Genomic DNA, 18,504 nt, shown 5'->3' on the forward strand with positions numbered 1-18,504 from the left:
CAGGATTAATAGCCCATTGGGCAACAACCAAACCGCGAAAAAAAGAAATTTTCAATTTGCAAATACAAAGAGGGGCGAAGGGCAAAACCCTAGAAAATTGTCCAAAAGGCACAAAACTCATAAATATTAATCAGAATAACGTACTGAAGACAAAAATAATTTTTGAAAATTTTTCTACTGCTATTTGAAGGGAGCAGAGGGCGCATATTCCTCCATAAAATCCTATGGTTCAGCTCTTGGGTCTAGCCTTGGAGGAGCTGAGCAATTGGAACGAAACTTGCAGGATTAATAGCCCATTGCGCAGCAACCAATCCGCGAAAAAAAAGAAATTTTCAATTTGCAAATACAAAGGGGGAACGGGGGAAACCCTAAAAAATTGTCCAAAAGCCACAAAACTCATAAATATTAATCAGAGTGACATACTGAAAAGAGAAAAAAATTTAAAAGTTTTTCTGCTGCTATTTGCAAGGAGCAGATGGGGCATATTCCCGCATAAAATCCTATGGTTCCTGTGTTGATTCTAGCCTAGAAGGAGTTGAGCGATTGAAACGAAACCTGCAGGATTCATACCCCGTCGGACTGCAATAAACAGCGAAAAAATTAAATTTTTCATTTTCAAGTAGAAAGGTGAGACGGGGGGCAAAACCCAAAAAAATTTCCAAATGGTACTAACTTATAAATATTAATCAGAGTGTCGTGGTGAAGACATAAGTAATTTTTAAATTTTTTCTACTGCTATTTTTGTGAGAAAAGGATTATATTCTTCGAAAAAATCGTATGGTTTGGCTCTTTGTTTGAGGCTAGATGGAGTGGGCGATTGGAACGAAACTTGCAGGATTCATATCCCATCAGACAGCAATGAAACCGCGAAGAAATTAAATTTTGAATTTGCAAATTCAAAGAGGGAATGGGTTGGCAAACCCCCCCCCCCAAAATTTTAAATTGCATAAAACTCATAAACATTAGTAAGAGTGACGTACTGAATAGAGTTTTTTTTTTTTAATTCTGTTGTATTTTGGAGGAGCAGAGGGTGTATATCCTTTTATAAAATCCTAGAAGGATTTACGCGAATGAATAAAGCTTGTATAATTTTAATTTTTTGACCTGTGAGTAGTTGAATAATAAAACTGGACTTTCATTTTCTTTTTTGCACATTTGAGATTGGGACGAGGCTTATCTTTAAAAATATTTGTTAATGGTATAAAACTTCAAAATTTAATGAGGGCTGAGAATCAAATAAAATAATTCTTTTAATCCCTGTTTGTTTTGTGCAAATGTGGCATAATAGTTCATATAAATTTATTATTTGTCTTTTGGTTTAGCCTATGATAACTGCGATGGGTAGAAATAAACTCAAAATATCAATGTCTTTATTTTTATGATTGAAGAAAGAAGAATGACATTTTCTATTACTCTTACGAGTAGATTTATTATGTATATTGTTTAGAAATTATCAGAATTTGATACAATTTTGCAAAATTTAACTCCTTGAGATCCTAAAACTAAAAATTATTTGTACCTTCTTTTGCTTCTCTTTTTGCGGGAGGGGAGCTTGTTTTTTTCAGAGTATCAGAAGATGACCTTACTTGCTTACTTTTGTACTTCTTTTTGTGAGATGAGGAGGAATGTTTCCACTCCTTGCTCTTTAGTTTCAGGATAATATACATAGGTCCACATTCGTGCAACGTTACCACATGAGCAAAAAGTTTTCTTCATCTTGCTCCAAAATTTTCAAGGAATGACACGACATGTCACTGCGGAGCTTTTGTCTGAAGCGGAGTATGTTATCGCTTTACCCAATGTGCTGTTACGTTGGACATGTGCAATTTTCCATTAATTATTTTCAATACACTACCATAACTGAGTCCATTGTGCTGTATAGTGTTGTGGATGGATGGTCATTAGTTGATCGTCCAGGATCAACTCTTCCATTTTCCTCAATGCAGCGGCTGTGCCGGTTGTTGATTGACATCGAGTCCTTGGTTCATTTGTAAGGGACCTATGGCCTCTTCTGAAATTCTTACTCCTTTCATGACAGTCTCAGAGGATCAATACCGTAGATAAGATTAATTCATCATGAATTTTTCGGGCGCTACAATCCTTAAAATTCACAAAGTTAATCAAACTACAAATTTCTGTCTTCCTTTGTTGCACTTTACTGACAACTAGCATTAGGTATAGAGAAAGTAAATATCATACGTGAATAATTTTCACTTAATGATACATGCAAGATTTAATGTCTACACAGGCCGAGTCACATCAAAATCTCTCAATAATTTCTGGGAGATAATTAAAATTTTTTCACACTGTGGATCAACGTAAGTCGCTGAACGCAAGGTGAATGATAATGGAATTAGTAGCAAACTGGAATGACCCGAATGTGTGTGGAATTTATTGTGAGATATTGGAGCAAAGGTAAAATAATCTCTAATACAACAACATTTGCAAACTTTTTTCTTAAGTCGCTTTTTTTCTTTTCCGTCTGTCTTAGAATAATCGTCATTTATCCATATTTAAACTGAATTTATATGATGCATATATGTAGAAAACTGCGAATAAAATTCAAGAAATAAAACCTCTTTTTTTATAATGAAGAAGGAGTCAGAAAAATAATGTAACGAACAAATTTTAAAGGAAAAAATGTTTGTAAGAAACTTATGTGTGCATATACGCATGATTTTTATAAGTGTGTATATGTGTGAAGAGGAAACTCGAAAACTTTGAAAGTTTTGAACTTGTTATAGTTTCGTTTTCACTTTCTATAAATAGTTGATTTGGAGTTTAGCGTCCCCTTCAACACTTAGGCTATATGAGATGTGGATCTACAGTTTAGGGTGGAACCCGGACCAACGTAATGCGTTCAAATTTCAAAATTCTATTGCCGGAAATTACACCCGAGATCCTATGTACCAAAGCCGCACGTGATAACTACTAGTCTAGTGGGGAGAGTGTTTTTTTTTTTTTTAATTTTTATTTGTGTTTATTATCATACACTACGACTAAAAGTAGAATTTATTTATTTTAGAAATCCATATGAGAAGTACGGAAGTGAACAATTGAGTGTTCATTTCGCAAGATAGCAAAAGATAAATAAGAATGGATATGAAATCTTGTTTCTAAGTACATAGACGACACGATACATGAACTAAAAAAAACTTAACAGTAAAATAGTTACTCAATGACTTCTCGAGGGTGATGACAGGAATTATGTATTTCATTGAAATGGGAATGATTTCAGTTTTCTTAAAATTTTGAACTGCAGCAATCTATGTGTGTAACGGAGGGTTAATTTATACGTACTTCCTACACCGTAACTTGGAACTTTCCCTGGTAGGGCAAGCATTAATATTTGGGCCCCTAGACAAATGTAAAGTTGGACCTCTGCTGAAAAATATGAAATGAGAAGTTATTGTGCCATAAGAATTTAACACGTTAATATTAATTTTTAGCACTTTTTTGAATTCCAGTTGATTTGTTTTTTTAAAATAGTACGTAGATTACATTTGTGGTTTGTCGTAGGTTTGTTTGTAGTGACCCAGTGGTAACTGAAATTATTTTAATTTCTTTTGGAATGGTAAGGTGCGTGCATTCCATGCTCTACTTGTTGAGTGTATGATGTCACACCTGAGTATACTATAGATTTTTCTGAAATCAACCCAGATCACATGTTCGTTTGATTTAAGAGCTTTTTCAGCAGCGAAGCTATATGAAACTTATTTGTTGGATCTACAGCTTAATATGAGATCCTACTCAAATTAGCACCCACCGGGAATCGAACCTGGGTCTCCTGCCATCACGTGAAGAAAATGCACACACGGTTGTTCGAAGTACGAATTATAATTTTATTATGCATACGTAGGACGATGCAAAAGGGGACAAGGGTCAAACGCTATCTCAAGAGATGTTGTATTCTAATGTAAGTCAAGCAGTAAGCAGTCTAATATAGTATCATTTTCGGTGTGCAAAAAGTACATAACCCCCAAAATATCATTGTCCTTCCGTGGCCCCTTCTGTTAAGAATTTGAAATTAGCGTCGTCATTGCGTATACGGGAGGTAGGGGTGAGCTCGTAATACATACATTTTTTGAATTACCTAAAGATAAAAGATATTATGTTTCTCACAGGACCACATTTTTTTTAAAAAGAGCAGGAGAATTAAAAGTGAAAATATATTATTCATTTTATATAAAGAAGGAAGACTAAAACCTTCTTGTGAAATGGACAAATAATGTGGGAACGTAATATGGAAATCTTGCATTTAGAATGTGAACATGAAGGAGGGAACATGTTTATGTGAAGAGTGACATTGTTAGAGAAAGACTTGAACGAAACGCAATAGAACACCTAAGATCACCATTAATAATGTATTACTAAACTCAATATTTTAAACATATCTCCTAGTCGAAACTGGCATTAACAATAACAAAAAATAACATTACCAGCACTCAAAACTGATTAAGAATAATCACATTTTAAATATATAATTGAGCCTGACTAAAATATAAGCAGTTGGACAACCCTGCATTAATCGAACATTTGTGTCTATGGTTATGTACTTACGGCAGATAAGGAAACGACAGAAGATATATTGTTTAGAAAGTATTATTGTTGTTCATGAAAGACTAAGATTTAGGGAAACTTAGTTCATAAACAGTTTAAATAATACATTGTTTCAACAATTGCAAGTTTCTTGTTAGTTATTGTTTTAATAATTGAAGGCGCGGTATCACTTACTGCGTTTGTGTCTCTAACGTTTATTATTGCCGAGATTTTAACCTTTGTTATTTTTTCTTTCTGGCAAGCTGTAACTGTATTGTTGTTAGTTTAGTATTAACTCTTGAAAGAGTAAGAAGTCAGACAATTGGGCTCGATACATTCGTAAGCAAATGGATCGTATGGATATAATGCAGCCTGGAAGGCTGAATTCGTTTAATTTAGGTGCATATCTTGGGACAAGATTTAATGAGAATTAGGCTGCTGTAGCTAACTCCCAAGGGCTTCGTTTATTTCAATTGTATGGCATCGTTCCTTCTGAGGAAAGACTGAATGTCGACCCTGTGCTGTGTCCACGTTGTGGCAACGATCTTGGAATTGTAAGGCAAAGGTTTCGAGGTATTGGATGGAGATTTTCTTGTACGAACTGCGCCTTAAAAGTGGAACCAACCAAGAACACTTTTCTACAGAACGTACGCATCAATAAAGAATTAGGGTGTAATGTTCTAGTAAAATTTGCCTATTTATGGATGGTAAAAAGACCCTTGTGTAATATTCAGGAAGAGTGTGGCATTGTAAGGGAAACAGCTGCAGCCTGCTCATCATATTTTAGGGATGTCACACAAAAGATTGTTTGGCACGATTTTTTACCAATCGGAGGTGGAGATGATGTTGTTGAAGTTGATGAGACACACCTTTTCAAGAGGAAGAATAACGTGGGAAGGAGACAAATGTGGCAGCATTTTTGGCTATTTGGTGGAATAAGTAGAACTTCAAAGTTCGTCTTTGGAGTCCTCGTTCCTGATAGGTCAGCTGAAACCCTAATGCCAATAATGCAGAATTATATAGATAACGACACTTTAATTGTATCGGATCAATGGCCAGCATATAATAATTGTGGCGCTGCATTTGGAGGGCATCTCACAGTGAACCACACTACAAATTTTGTTGATCCACCTAGAGATGAAGATCCAATATGTTTTCCAGCTGGACGATTCAATGATGCTTGCTTGGACAATAGTTGGAATGGTCCTTTCCCAAGGCAAGGGGTCCAACCATTTCGGGCCCATACTCAAAATATAGAACGAGTTTGGAGAGAGCTGAAGACCATCCTTCGTACTTGCAACCTAATTGCCGTTGTGGAATCGTACATAGGGGAATGGATGTACAGGCAAAACATTCTGAATAGAATAGATACTCTTGAAGGGAAGTTTTCCAGATTACTGCGTGACATTGGTAGAGCCTATCCTGGTGTAGGGAAGAATCCTATGTCTTCGAATATACTTCAATGTGATTGTCACGAATGTATGTAATGTATAGTATAGCCTATGTTAATAGCTTTTCTCTTCCGCTTATTATAATTAAATATTGTTGTTGTTTTCATTATCATCATCATACATATTTTACTATTATCTTTTAATTGTTCAATATTTATTTATTTTCGCTATTGCTATTTTGTGTGTTACTGATTTACACAGGCTAATTCATATCTTATGGTTTGTTTATTTTAATTTGTTCTAAAAGTTTTTTATTGCATTATAGTATTAATTATATACATAAATATTTTGTATAGCTATCTTGGTCTGTAGTTCTTCATATTTATTCTAATATTATATTTAGTTAGTTCACAAGATTTTTTTTTGTATATTTCTGGAGAGATTCCTTTTTCTTCCTTCAAATTCTAATTTGGGTATATTAATTTTGCTAACTTATGATGTATAAATAACTCTTTGTTTGTGTGTGATTATTGAGATTATTAAGCTGTCCTTTAATTTACAGTCCCTTAAGATTATTTGGAATTTACTTGCTTGTTCTTTCGTAGGTGTAGTAGAAAGTATTTCATACCGTATTTCCAGTTTTGTGTATTCATGAGATATTTCTCTCCTTTGGCATTCAGAAGATAAGCAGACCTTTACTAGTGTGGATTACTTAATGTTTCCGAGTCAGAAAAAAAACTTTCATAGTATTCTCGTCCCCAAAACGAGTATTTATTTACTTCTACAATAATTCAAGTACCCACGATTTTGTCTTTTGAGCTAAAGGAGACTGATCAAAAGGGTCATTGTCCGCGTCGGCCACAGTATTGCCAGCCTTCCAATATCAAAAAATAATAAATAGGGAAAATTGAATGTATTATAGGGTAAGTTTACATCTATTCCTGTCATAGAAACTACTCCAATGTAATCTACACCATTTTATTTTGCACTACATTATTCTTGACACATGATATGAACTACATCCTTACACAATGTTCTATAAATAGTTTAAAGTTTTCGAATTTAAACTAAGTAAAAATCAAATATCTATAGGAGCATTTCCTCAGAATCAAATTCTCTATCAACTTGTATGGTTATAAACATTTTCTCCTGAATCACCTTGTATAAAATTCCTAAGAAACTTTTTTCTTTAAATGTACAAAATTAATAATTACAGATGTTCAACGTATTTAAATTATAGTTCTTTAAATAAAACGTTCAGATCGTAATTTAGTTTTGATGAAGAGCTAACTCCGACTAAAGAGGAAAAGAGTGGTAGCACCAAACAAAAGATTAAACACAATCAAGCTAAGAAGTGATAAAAACACGAAAAGGGAATATGCAAAAGGTAGCTTTAGCAGGTGATAACATCTACTCGAAATGGGAAGCCATGAAAGCAGGGATTATAAAAGCTGCCGACGAGCACATAGGGAGAGAAACAAGAACCCAATATAAACCCTGGATAACAGCTGAGATATTGGAAATGATGGAGCAAAGAACAGTTCAAGATAACAAAGAAGAGGAATACAGAAGGTGCAGAGATCACATCAACAGAGAAGTAAAGAAGGCCAGAGAAAACTGGATCAACTTGTGCCAAGAAATTGAAGAAAATATAGTCAAAGGCAATACAGAAACGGCATATACAAAGGTTAGAAAACAGTTCGTTGAGAAAAGAAACACACAGACAAGGACGGGACAATGCTAATAGAAGAGAAGCAGATAACAAGAAGATGGAAGGAATACATTGAAGAAATCTACAAAAGAGAGAGTGAACGAAGAAGAGACAGAGAAGGAAGAAGACGTCAATGAAAATGAATTAAGACCATCAATTTTAAAGTGCGAATTTGACAATGCTTTGGCGAAAATGGAACATGGTAAAGCCCCAGGAATAGATCAAATACCAACGGAAGTGATTAAGAATCTCGGAATAGCAACAAAGAAGAAACTATTTAATCTTATTAATGAAACGTACATCTCGGGAAAATACCAAGAGAGCTCAAGAAAAGCATATTGGTACTTATCCCGAAGCGAAAAGGCGCAAGGAAATGCGAAGAACACAGAACGTTAAGTTTGCTTTCCCATGCCTCAAAAATACTGTGTAAAATTATCGCACAATGAATAGAAGTGAAAATCGAAGAACGGCTATCGCATGACCAGTTTGGATTCAGGAGGAAAAGGGGAAAAAGAGAAGCAATACTGAGTCTACGGTTGATCATGGAATAGCACATCAGAATAAACAATCCAATTGTGATAGCATTTGTAGATACAGAGAAAGCTATTGACAATGTAGATTGGATTATCATGTTCAGAGAGTTAAAGAATCTGAAAGTGGATTACAGAGACAGAAGAACAATATACCATCTTTATAGGAACCAGACAAGGGAACCAGCTGTTATAGGAAGAGATCAAAAACAAGCAAGAATAAGTAAAGGAGTAGGGCAAGGATGTGGACTTTCACCTCTCCTGTTCAACGTCTATAATAGAAGAGGCTATAAAAGAATTATTTGATAAAAAACGAGAAAGGCTAAAAGTAAATGATCAGGTTTTCAGCACAATAAGGTTTGCTGATGACACAGCACTGATAGCAGAGAACGAAAATGACTTGCAGGAAGCACTTTCAAACTTAAACGACCAAGCGGGAAACATGCAAAATGAAGATAAATAAGAAGAAAACCGGAAGGAAGAGGCAAACGTATGGCTAGCTAGTGAGAAAATCGAATACTCTAAGACGTTTCCCTATTTAGGAAATCTAATATCCTCGGACGGAAGAAGTTAAAAAGACGTAATTTCTAGAATAGCGCAGGGTAAACAAACATTCAATAGGAAACGAGGACTACTAACAAAAAAATGTGTCGCTGGACGTTCGTAAAGGATTTATTAAGACACAGGTACGGAGCGTGGCACTTTACAATTCAGAGACGTGGACATTGAGAAAATCTGAAATGTCCAAGCTGAAAGCATTTGAAATGCGAAGAATGCTGCGTATATGATGGACCGAAAAGAAAAGGAACAAAGACGTACTAAAGGAAGCTAATGAAGGACGACAGATTATTAAGATAATAAAAAAAGAAGAAACAGCATGCTTGGCCATCTTATTCGGCACTCCGATTGGATCATTGTGTTGATAGAGGGAAAGGTAGAAGGAAAACCAGGAAGAGGAAGACCAACGATAGAATACTTAGATGCATAGAATAACGCCCATAGATCAAAAATTGCAACGATGGAACTAAGAAGATATGCAGAAATAAATAATATAGGTATACTAGTAATTCAAGAACCTTAGACCTACTAAATAAAGAACAAATTGGCAGCTTTCCCAGCGACTGCAAGAATTATTTATGGAGGAGAGGAGCCAAAGGCTGTCATTGCTATCATGAATAGAGAACTCGAAATCCTAAAAATATCACAACACTGTGACGATTGGAACGTTTGTATAGAAATTTCATATGGACATGTTAGCTTTTGGCTCATAAATTCTTATTTTCAATATAGCATAGAAACTTAAGTATTTTTACAAAAACTACAAGACTTAATCTGGAAACATCCTAACAAAAAGTTTATTTTATCGGCAGATGTAAACGCTAAATCCACAGCCTGGGGTTCACCTATCACAGATATAAGAGGTGAGGCCGTTGAAGATTTTATACAGCAAAATGGATTATTACTACTAAACAGGGGAAATAAACCAACATTTGTGGGCCCCAGATTGGAATCATTCATAGATGTTACGTTATGTACTCTGGACTTAGAAAATAAGATAAGTAATTGGACAGTCCACGACAGAATAACTATAAGTGACCATGAAGTAATATCTTTTGATTTGAAAATAGGCGAAATAGAAGCCCATAATGAGACAACAAACATTCAGAAAACAGACTGGGAATTACTCGAGAAAAAGCTCATCTTACCTCAGATAGAAGATTCAGAAAATGTGAATGGACTTGCGTTACAAATTGAAAAGGAAACTAAGCTAGCTTTACAGGAATCGACACAAAAATGTAATCCAAAACCTGAACACAGCGAATTCTAGACTTCTAAATTAGAGAGCCTAAAGAAAATTCTAAAAGCTAAAAGAAAAAGTTATCAATCAGCTTTATCACCAATAATCAAATAGAGAAGATTAATCATATATAGAACTGCGAAACAAGAATATACTGAAGAATTGCTTGAATCTAAGAAAAGAAGCTGGGAGAGATTTCTAAGAAAAAACACAGAACTGGATCCATGGGGCCTTCCATATAACCTAATAATGCAAAAAATAAACCCAACGACATTGTAAACTATACAAAATAATGACGGTTCTTACACCCAAACTTGGGAAGAAACCATACAGAAACTATCTAGCAATTTTTTCCAAGGGACTTACAAGATAATGAAAATGAAAATCAACGCAAAATAAGAAGAGAATTTGAGAGCATTCAACCCGTAGAAGTCTAACACAATATTCAGGGGATAACAAATACCGAAGTAGAAAAAGTTATAAGAATACTAAAAACAGGAAAAGCCCCAGGCTTGGATGGCATAAAAAATAAAATTTATAAAAATAAGAAAAGTATTTGGATTCCCTATTTTACAAGACTGTTTTATTTTCTGCTCAGAAAACAGGAATTCCCAACCATTTGGAAAGAAGCTAAATTAATAATATTGTTAAAAGGACAAGATAAAGACCCAACCGATGTAAGTTCGTACCGTCCTATCTGTCTACTCAGAAACATTGCGAAAATTTTTGAAAAAGTCATAGCTAATAGAATTAATAATGTTATAGCACGGCTAACAAGAGATGGTCTCTGACGTTTCTTACCACATGCGGTGAGACATTGCAGCCCCTACCTTGATACCAGTGTTACCAACCACGATCACTCTGTCTTATACCATTAATTAAATTGCCACTGCAGTTTCACCGAGAAAAACCTTGACACGCGAGTAGTGGCAATGTCACTGCGAGCTGTCAGAGACGTTCTCTTATTGGACGCACTATAGGAACATTGAAAATGATAAACTTCAATTTGGCTTTAGGCCCGGCAAATCGACAGAAGATGCTCTCAACACCTTTGTAGAACAAATTAGAAGAAGCTTTTTAGTAAATAAATACGCGTTGGCATTATTTGTGGATATCGAAGGCGCGTTTGACAATCTTTGGATTCCTTCATTAATTCAAAATCTCATCAAAATAAATGTACCGGAGTACTTATTAAACATTATTAAGAATTACTTTACAGATAGAAAAATATTAATTAAAGGTGAAAAAGGGAATACTGTAGTTAAGACAAAGAAAGGATGCCCCCAAGGATCGATCTTGGGACCGTTGTTGTGGGACATAGAATTGCAGCCCTGTTTGGAAATTCTAAATAGTAAAGAAGAAATAGACCGAGTAGTCACTTTTGCTGACGACATTGCAATTATCATCTCAGCTAATTCACGAAAACAATTAGAAATTAAAGCAAAATTAGTCATTAATATCTTACAAAATTGGAGTAACAAAAGTAAGCTAAGGCTATCTGCGAAGAAAACAAAGTATATGTTGTTCGGTACACAACTGCGTAGGAATCCAACAATCAAATTAGGAACTAATACGATAAAAAGGGAAGCAGAATTCAAATACTTATGTATACAAATTGACGAAAAACTAAATTTTGGGCCATATACAAGATATATAGTAGATAGGGGTCATAAAGTTGCAAACAAGTTAATATGGATAGCAAATACCACGTACAAACTACCAAGGAAAATAATTAAATTATATCAAGAAACTTTATTAAGTGCAACAATGGCATATGCTTCAAGTGTGTGGGCCCACAGATTGTTGGAAAATAATACCTTAAAACAAAATGTCGATAGACCTCAAAAGAATTTATTAATAAGATTAAGTGGAGCATTCAGTACAACACCGCTTATTACGTTAAATGTCTTGTTAGGAGTCAAACCAATACGTTTAATTATAGGAAAAGAGCTGCAATTTATTGGTTAAAAAATCAAACATGGGGAAAGTACAAGAATTACTAAGTATTCAAAGTAAAGCGGTCGAAGATATAGAAAACGAACTAATAAAAATTTGGAACAAAAATTGGCAAGAAACCAATGTCTCACGAAGATTGTATAATATAATACCAAAAATTGATATTCGTCTCAAATGGCAGCACTTTGACCCCAATCTAGGACTAATACATTATCTCTCATGACACGGGCCATATGAGCAATACTTGTACGGAATGGGTTTGAAAGAACATCCCAGATGCCAATGTCAAGAACTAGGCACGCCGGAACACCATATTCTAGGATGTCCTCTCTTGGAAGATCAATTACAGGGAAGAGATGTCATCAGAACAAAATAAAATGGGGAAGTCTTAGCTAAGGAAGAGGACTACAAAATATTAAGAAGAATAGCAAAGAAATATTCCGATCTAAGAAAACAATTATATAAAAGGCAACAAGAATAAGACAAAGACGTTTTGGAAATGTGATACAGGAATAAACAAAATGTAAAAGAAAACAACAATAAGGAATGAAAATGAATGTGTCGGAGTGCAAATGAGTATCTTCCAGGACTGGAGTTTTTGCTCCAGGAACGCTGGATTTCCGCGTGCCCAAGAAGAATAGTGTGAATGTGCGCTCGACGCATCCCCGGCATCCAGCCGGATTGGAACTCCGGATGTGTTGAGCGGGTGTGCACGGAAATAGGTGGTGGGAAATAGCGTGAACTTCAAAACAAAGCAAAAACAGCATATATACATAACATACACTAAAGATCCTATGCACAACAAAAGCCAATTACTCGGTAAATGTCATACAGTGTCCATCTCGAACCTTGTTCGTGTAGGTGTCAACACCGGTCCCAGCGCTCACGGCGGCAGGACACAACTGACCAAGGCCTGCACTAAGTGCTCCGAGTGGGTCCTGGACCTCAAACCGTTGCACTGAGGATCAGAACTATAGAAGTCAATTGTGGAAAACTGAAATGACTAACTCCGCTTAGGATCAATAATGAAATCAAAGTTTGCGCGATCGCAGAAAAGTGAATGGGTGTTGTAGTGTGCAGTGTGGTGATAGTGATATGTTCTTTTTATTACGGAAAAGTTGTGTTTTCACACACAGGAGTGTGTAGTGCCTATTTAAGCGTGCAATATTTAAATGTAAGTGTGCAATAATGATGCTGAGTTCAGTGGTGCAAATATTATCATCCTCTATTAGAAGAATGTAGTAAAAATTTATTTAGAAAAAAATCATACAGGAGGAAACCTAAATTTTAAAAAATGTCAAAAAATAAAAAGAACAAAATAAAATAGGTGGAAAGCCTATCATACAGGTGAAACCTAAATCCAATGAAGATGATAATACAAAAAATAGGTGGAAAGGTTATTATATAGGTGGAAAGCCCATCATACAGGTGGAAGGCCATCACAGGTGAAATCTAAATCTAATGAAGATGATGATAATACAAAAATAGGTGGAAAGCTAATCATACAGGAGAACATGACTCAATGAGGAAGATGATTATAAAAACTAGGTGGAAAGCCTATCATACAGGTGAAACCTATAGCAATGAAGATGATATTAAACATACGAGAAAGGCTAAATATGATAAAACGAACGAGGATGAAATAATTGAAGACTGGAGTAAGCTAAACTTGAGTCGAGAATAGAATAGAATAGGAAAATTAGAAGAACTAATATTAGGTAGTTAGGAGTTTATATAAAAAGAATATATTATTTTTTTTTGTTGATTTTGTGTAAATTTATCTTTTGTTGTTTCTTAGTGTTGTGGTTTCGTCCATTTTTCCTATCCCTCGTCTCTGTCCACCCTTGTCCAAATAGAAAACAAATGAATGATGAAAAAATAATAAAGCAAAGAAGATTGCAATGATGACAGCCCTGTTTCGGTTAAACTTTCAGGTGCCAAATTTGAAAGGCGCGATCAGAGAAAAAAAAAAACTTAGATGCAGTTCCGAAGAAGAGACATTATCAAAGTATAAAACAGAGAAAAGTTTTAAAATTTCCATGTTGCCCACTAATCTATGGTTGAGGTGAAAAATAAGAAGGAATAAAATGTAAAAATATCATTATGTTAAATGCTTACTTTAGAACATGCTTTCTTGCCAGTCAGTCTTTGATGACGTACCCAAGTAAATGTCAGTACAATAAAATCTGTAATTATTTATTAGTTGTAGATGTTAGCAAACATGTTACTATTCAAAGGGAGCACATGACTTTTTAAGGGAAACGGTCTGTTTAGATACTAAAACCAAACCCAAAATATTCTTCCGCAATATGAATCTTTTCCTCACGAGATAGCGTTAGTGTTCCAAAACTCAGGGTATATGAGTCGTAGCGGGTTATCTCTGATAGTTGATCCTACTGGATGAATACTGAATTATTGCAAAATGTAATACAATTATTATGATCAGATAAAATAATTGCGTCTTTGAGTGGAATTTTCACAAAACGGCGCTACATTCTACAGTTGTATTTCGATAAAGGCATTAATATCGAAATGATATTAATGCCTTTCTTTTTTTCGCGGTTTGGTTGTTGCCCAATGGGCTATTAATCCTGCAAGTTTCGTTCCAATAGCTCAGCTCCTTCTAGGCGAGACCCAAGAGCAGAACCATAGGATTTTATGGAGGAATATGCCCCCTCTGCTCCCTTCAAATAGCACTAGAATTTTTTTTAAAAATTATTTTTGTCTTTAGTACGTCACTCTGATTAATATTTGTGAGTTTTGTGCCTTTTGGACAATTTTCTAGGGTTTGGCCCCTTTGTATTTGCAAATTGAAAATTTCTTTTTTTCGCGGTTTGGTTGTTGCCCAATGGGCTATTAATCCTGCAGGTTTCGTTCCAATAGCTCAGTTCCTTCTAGGCTAGACCCAAGAGATGAAACATAGGATTTTATGGAGGAATATGCCCCCTCTGCTCCCTTTAAATAGCAGTAGAAATTTTTCTAGAAATTATTTTTATCTTCAGTACGTTACTCTGATTAATATTTATGAGTTTTGTGCCTTTTGGACAATTTTTTAGGGTTTTGCCCCCCGTTCCCCCTTTGTATTTGCAAATTGAAAATTTCTTTTTTTCGCGGTTTGGTTGTTGCCCAATGGGCTATTAATCCTGCAAGTTTCGTTCCAGTAGCTCAGATTCTTCTAGGCTAGATCCAAAAACCGAACCATAGGATTTTATGGAGTAATTTGCCCCCTCTGCTCCCTTCAAATAGCAGTAGAAATTTTTTTAGCATTAGTTTGTCTTCAGTACGTTACTCTGATTAATATTTGTGAGTTTTTTGCCTTTTGGACAAATTTTTAGGGTTTTGCACCCTGTTCCCCCTTTGTATTTACAAACTGAAAGTTTCTTTTTTTCGCGGTTTGGTTGTTGCCCAATGGGCGATTAATCCTGCAAGTTTCGTTCCAATAGCTCAGCTCCTTCTAGACTAGACCCAACAGCCGAACCAGAGGATTTTATGGAGGAATATGCCCCCTCTGCTCCCTTCAAATAGCAGTAGAAAATTTTTTAGAAATTATTTTTGTCTTCAGTACGTTACTCTGATTAATATTTATGACCTTTGTGCCTTTTGGACAATTTTCTAAGGTTTGGCCCCTTTGTATTTGCAAATTGAAAATTTCTTTTTTTCGCGGTTTGATTGTTGCCTAATGGGCTATTAATCCTGCAAGTTTCGTTCCAATAGCTCAGCTCCTTCTAGGCTAGACCCAAGATCCGAACCATAGGATTTTATGGAGGAATATACGCCCTCTGCTCCCTTCAAATAGCACTAGAAATTTTTTTAGAAATTATTTTTGTCTTCAGTACGTTACTCTGATTAATATTTATGACCTTTGTGCCTTTTGGACAATTTTCTAAGGTTTGGCCCCTTTGTATTTGCAAATTGAAAATTTCTTTTTTTCGAGGTTTGGTTGTTGCCCAATTGGCTATTAATCCTGCAAGTTTCGTTCCAATAGCTCAGATTCTTCTAGGCTAGACCCTAGAGCCGAACCATAGGATTTTATGGAGGAATATGCCCCCTCTGTTCCCTTCAAATAGCAGTAGAATTTTTTTTAAAATTTTTTTTGTATTCAGTACGTTACTCTGAATAATATTTATGAGCTTTGTGCCTTTTGTACAATTTTTAGGGTTTTGCCCCCCGTTTCCCCTTTTGTATTTGCAAATTGAAAATATCTTTTTTTCGAGGTTTGGGTGTTGCCCAATGGGCTATTAATCCTGCAAGTTTCGTTCCAATAGCTCAGCTCCTTCTAGGCTAGACCCAAGAGCCGAACCATAGGATTTTATGGAGGAATATGCCCCCTCTGCTCCCTTTAAATAGCAGTAGAAAATTTTTAAAAAATTATTTTTATCTTTAGTACGTTACTCTGATTAATATTTATGAGTTTTGTGCCTTTTGGACAATTTTTTAGGGTTTTGCCCCCCGTCCCCCCTTTGTATTTGCAAATTGAAAATTTCTTTTTCTCGCGGTTTGGTTGTTGCCCAATGGGCTATTAATCCTGCAAGTTTCGTACCAATAGCTCAGCTCCTTCTAGGCTAGACCCAAGAGCCGAACTCTTACCACCTTCACCTATCATGGGTTCTTTATAGAGTATGACGTGGTGAGAATTATACTTTGCAAATCGTAATGGTGATATGTTCAGTTAAAGAGTTCCAGAATTACGTAAAAAGATAAAAGATTTACAGCAGAAATGAGTTAAAGTAATGGAATTCTACTTGATTTCTGTGTCATTTAAGAAAAGAATCGGATGCTGGAGGAATCGTGTCGCGTTGCAGAAACGATAATGGAAAATACTGTAGAGACTACATGTACTTACCAGAAGCTCACATAAGGGAATATGAATATAGATATGCAAACAGTTAACCCTAACCTAACGTAACCAAAACTAACAAACAGTTAACCCTAACCTAACGTAACCAAAACTAAACCTAAGATAACCTAAACTAACAAAATCCAACCTAACCTAACATAAACTAAACTCAACTAACCTTATATTAACGAAAGTAAGTCAAATTTTGTCTTTTCCTTGAAAATAAAGCTGGACCTCTTTAACTAAAGAATCCTACCTTATTTTACATGTGGCAGGTAAGATACTTATACATTTTTAGTACTTAGACAATGTTGTTCCAAAACTCATATCACATTTCTTTCGTAAATTTCTCAAAATAAGTACAAGGAGAGCACCCAGCTTTTAAGTTGTATCGTTTCTTATGCACTGTAGTTTTTATGCCATATAGTCATACGTTACTATTTACACTCAGCTCTCCTAATGTCACCTATAACGTAGCGCCCAACCCCTTCGTTAAGAAACACTTTGTTAAAGAAGGAATAGTATTTTCGTGGGCAAGTCTTTACTTTACGCAAGGCAGTGACAATAACCAATTAATCTGAGACGGTTCACGCAATTATAGTTACAGTTCCCAACAAGGACAGACAGAAAACAACGCGCCCTGCGGGGCTCTAACCCGTCTTCACTCGCTGACGCTCGTTTGGCAATACTATGTACTGACAGGATATCTCTGCCTTGTCCAATGTAAACAGTTACCTAAATTCGTGATATATTAAAAATGTGATTGTAATACAGAATTTCTTCCTCACCTTAATATCTTGTTCTATTGTTCTATGAATCTGTGCTCTTCATACTCAACATTAGAATGCAAAAACTAAATTTTAAATTAGTATCTTGTAAAATATGTTAGTGATTACGTTCGTTAACTTTCTTAGCTGGAATAAACTAACTTATTTCATTTCATTTCGGCCTAACATTGGACACCGTCCTCATAGGCTCAAACATTAATTCTAGTAGCCTTCTTCCTAATCAAGTGATAAACAGAAAATAAAACGTCGCACTTCTAATGTTAATTTTTATGTGTTCGTCCGTTTCGTTCTCTTGCGAAGAATTTCCTTTCAAAACATGCATTTCTATCCAGGTTAGCTATATCTAGAAATTGACATGTTTTAAAGTGAAATGAAATCTTTAAGTTTTACTTCCCACAATTGTGCTGGTTAAGATAGAGGAGACGGTGATAATGAGAACTGAATGAAAAGGTGGAATGAAGAAAATGGGAGCACCGCGAGAAAGCCCAAACACAGTTTTTTCCAACACAAAGTTCACTTGGCGGGAGCTGGGATCGATACCTGGGACCCAAAACACTAGAGGTGAAAGCTCTACCACTGAGCCACCGTGGTCCCTATATTTTAAATTGAGTCGATGATTGCTGTTGCACATTAGAGTGCGAGTATTACACAGGGTTCTTATAAATGATGGACCTATTTTTAAAGATGTCTATTTAATAAAGTGCAAATCCAAAATGAACAATCTTTATACCAATGGAAAGTGGAAGTTTCAAAGTTTTTTTTTTTTTCTGCGGTAGCTGAACTCGCGGTTGGCCTATGCTTTTCCCTTTACACACACTTCCAGTCTGTTGAAATTGCGTAAACCAACGCTTAATGCTTTTTCTAGTTGGTGGTCCAATACCGAATTTTGTACGAAATGCCCGCTGCACTACAATTTGTGACTCACTACTTGCAAACTCAAGATCGCACAAAACC

General features: G+C 35.5%; 1 protein-coding gene across 1 annotated transcript in view; it reads right to left on the reverse strand.

The window, feature by feature from the left end:
- LOC145691552 (phospholipid-transporting ATPase ABCA3-like) overlaps nt 1–17,670 on the reverse strand; it is a 212,285-nt gene extending 194,615 nt beyond the window's left edge. Inside the window, exon 1 of the mRNA XM_081766959.1 lies at nt 17,551–17,670. The gene's annotated coding sequence lies outside the window, so the exon portion shown is untranslated. The remainder of the gene's footprint in view (nt 1–17,550) is intronic.
- Nucleotides 17,671–18,504: the final 834 nt, after the last annotated feature.

This window comes from Thermobia domestica, chromosome 8, assembly GCF_964235325.1.
Source record: "Thermobia domestica chromosome 8, izTheDome1.hap1.1, whole genome shotgun sequence".
Classification (NCBI taxonomy): domain Eukaryota; kingdom Metazoa; phylum Arthropoda; class Insecta; order Zygentoma; family Lepismatidae; genus Thermobia; species Thermobia domestica.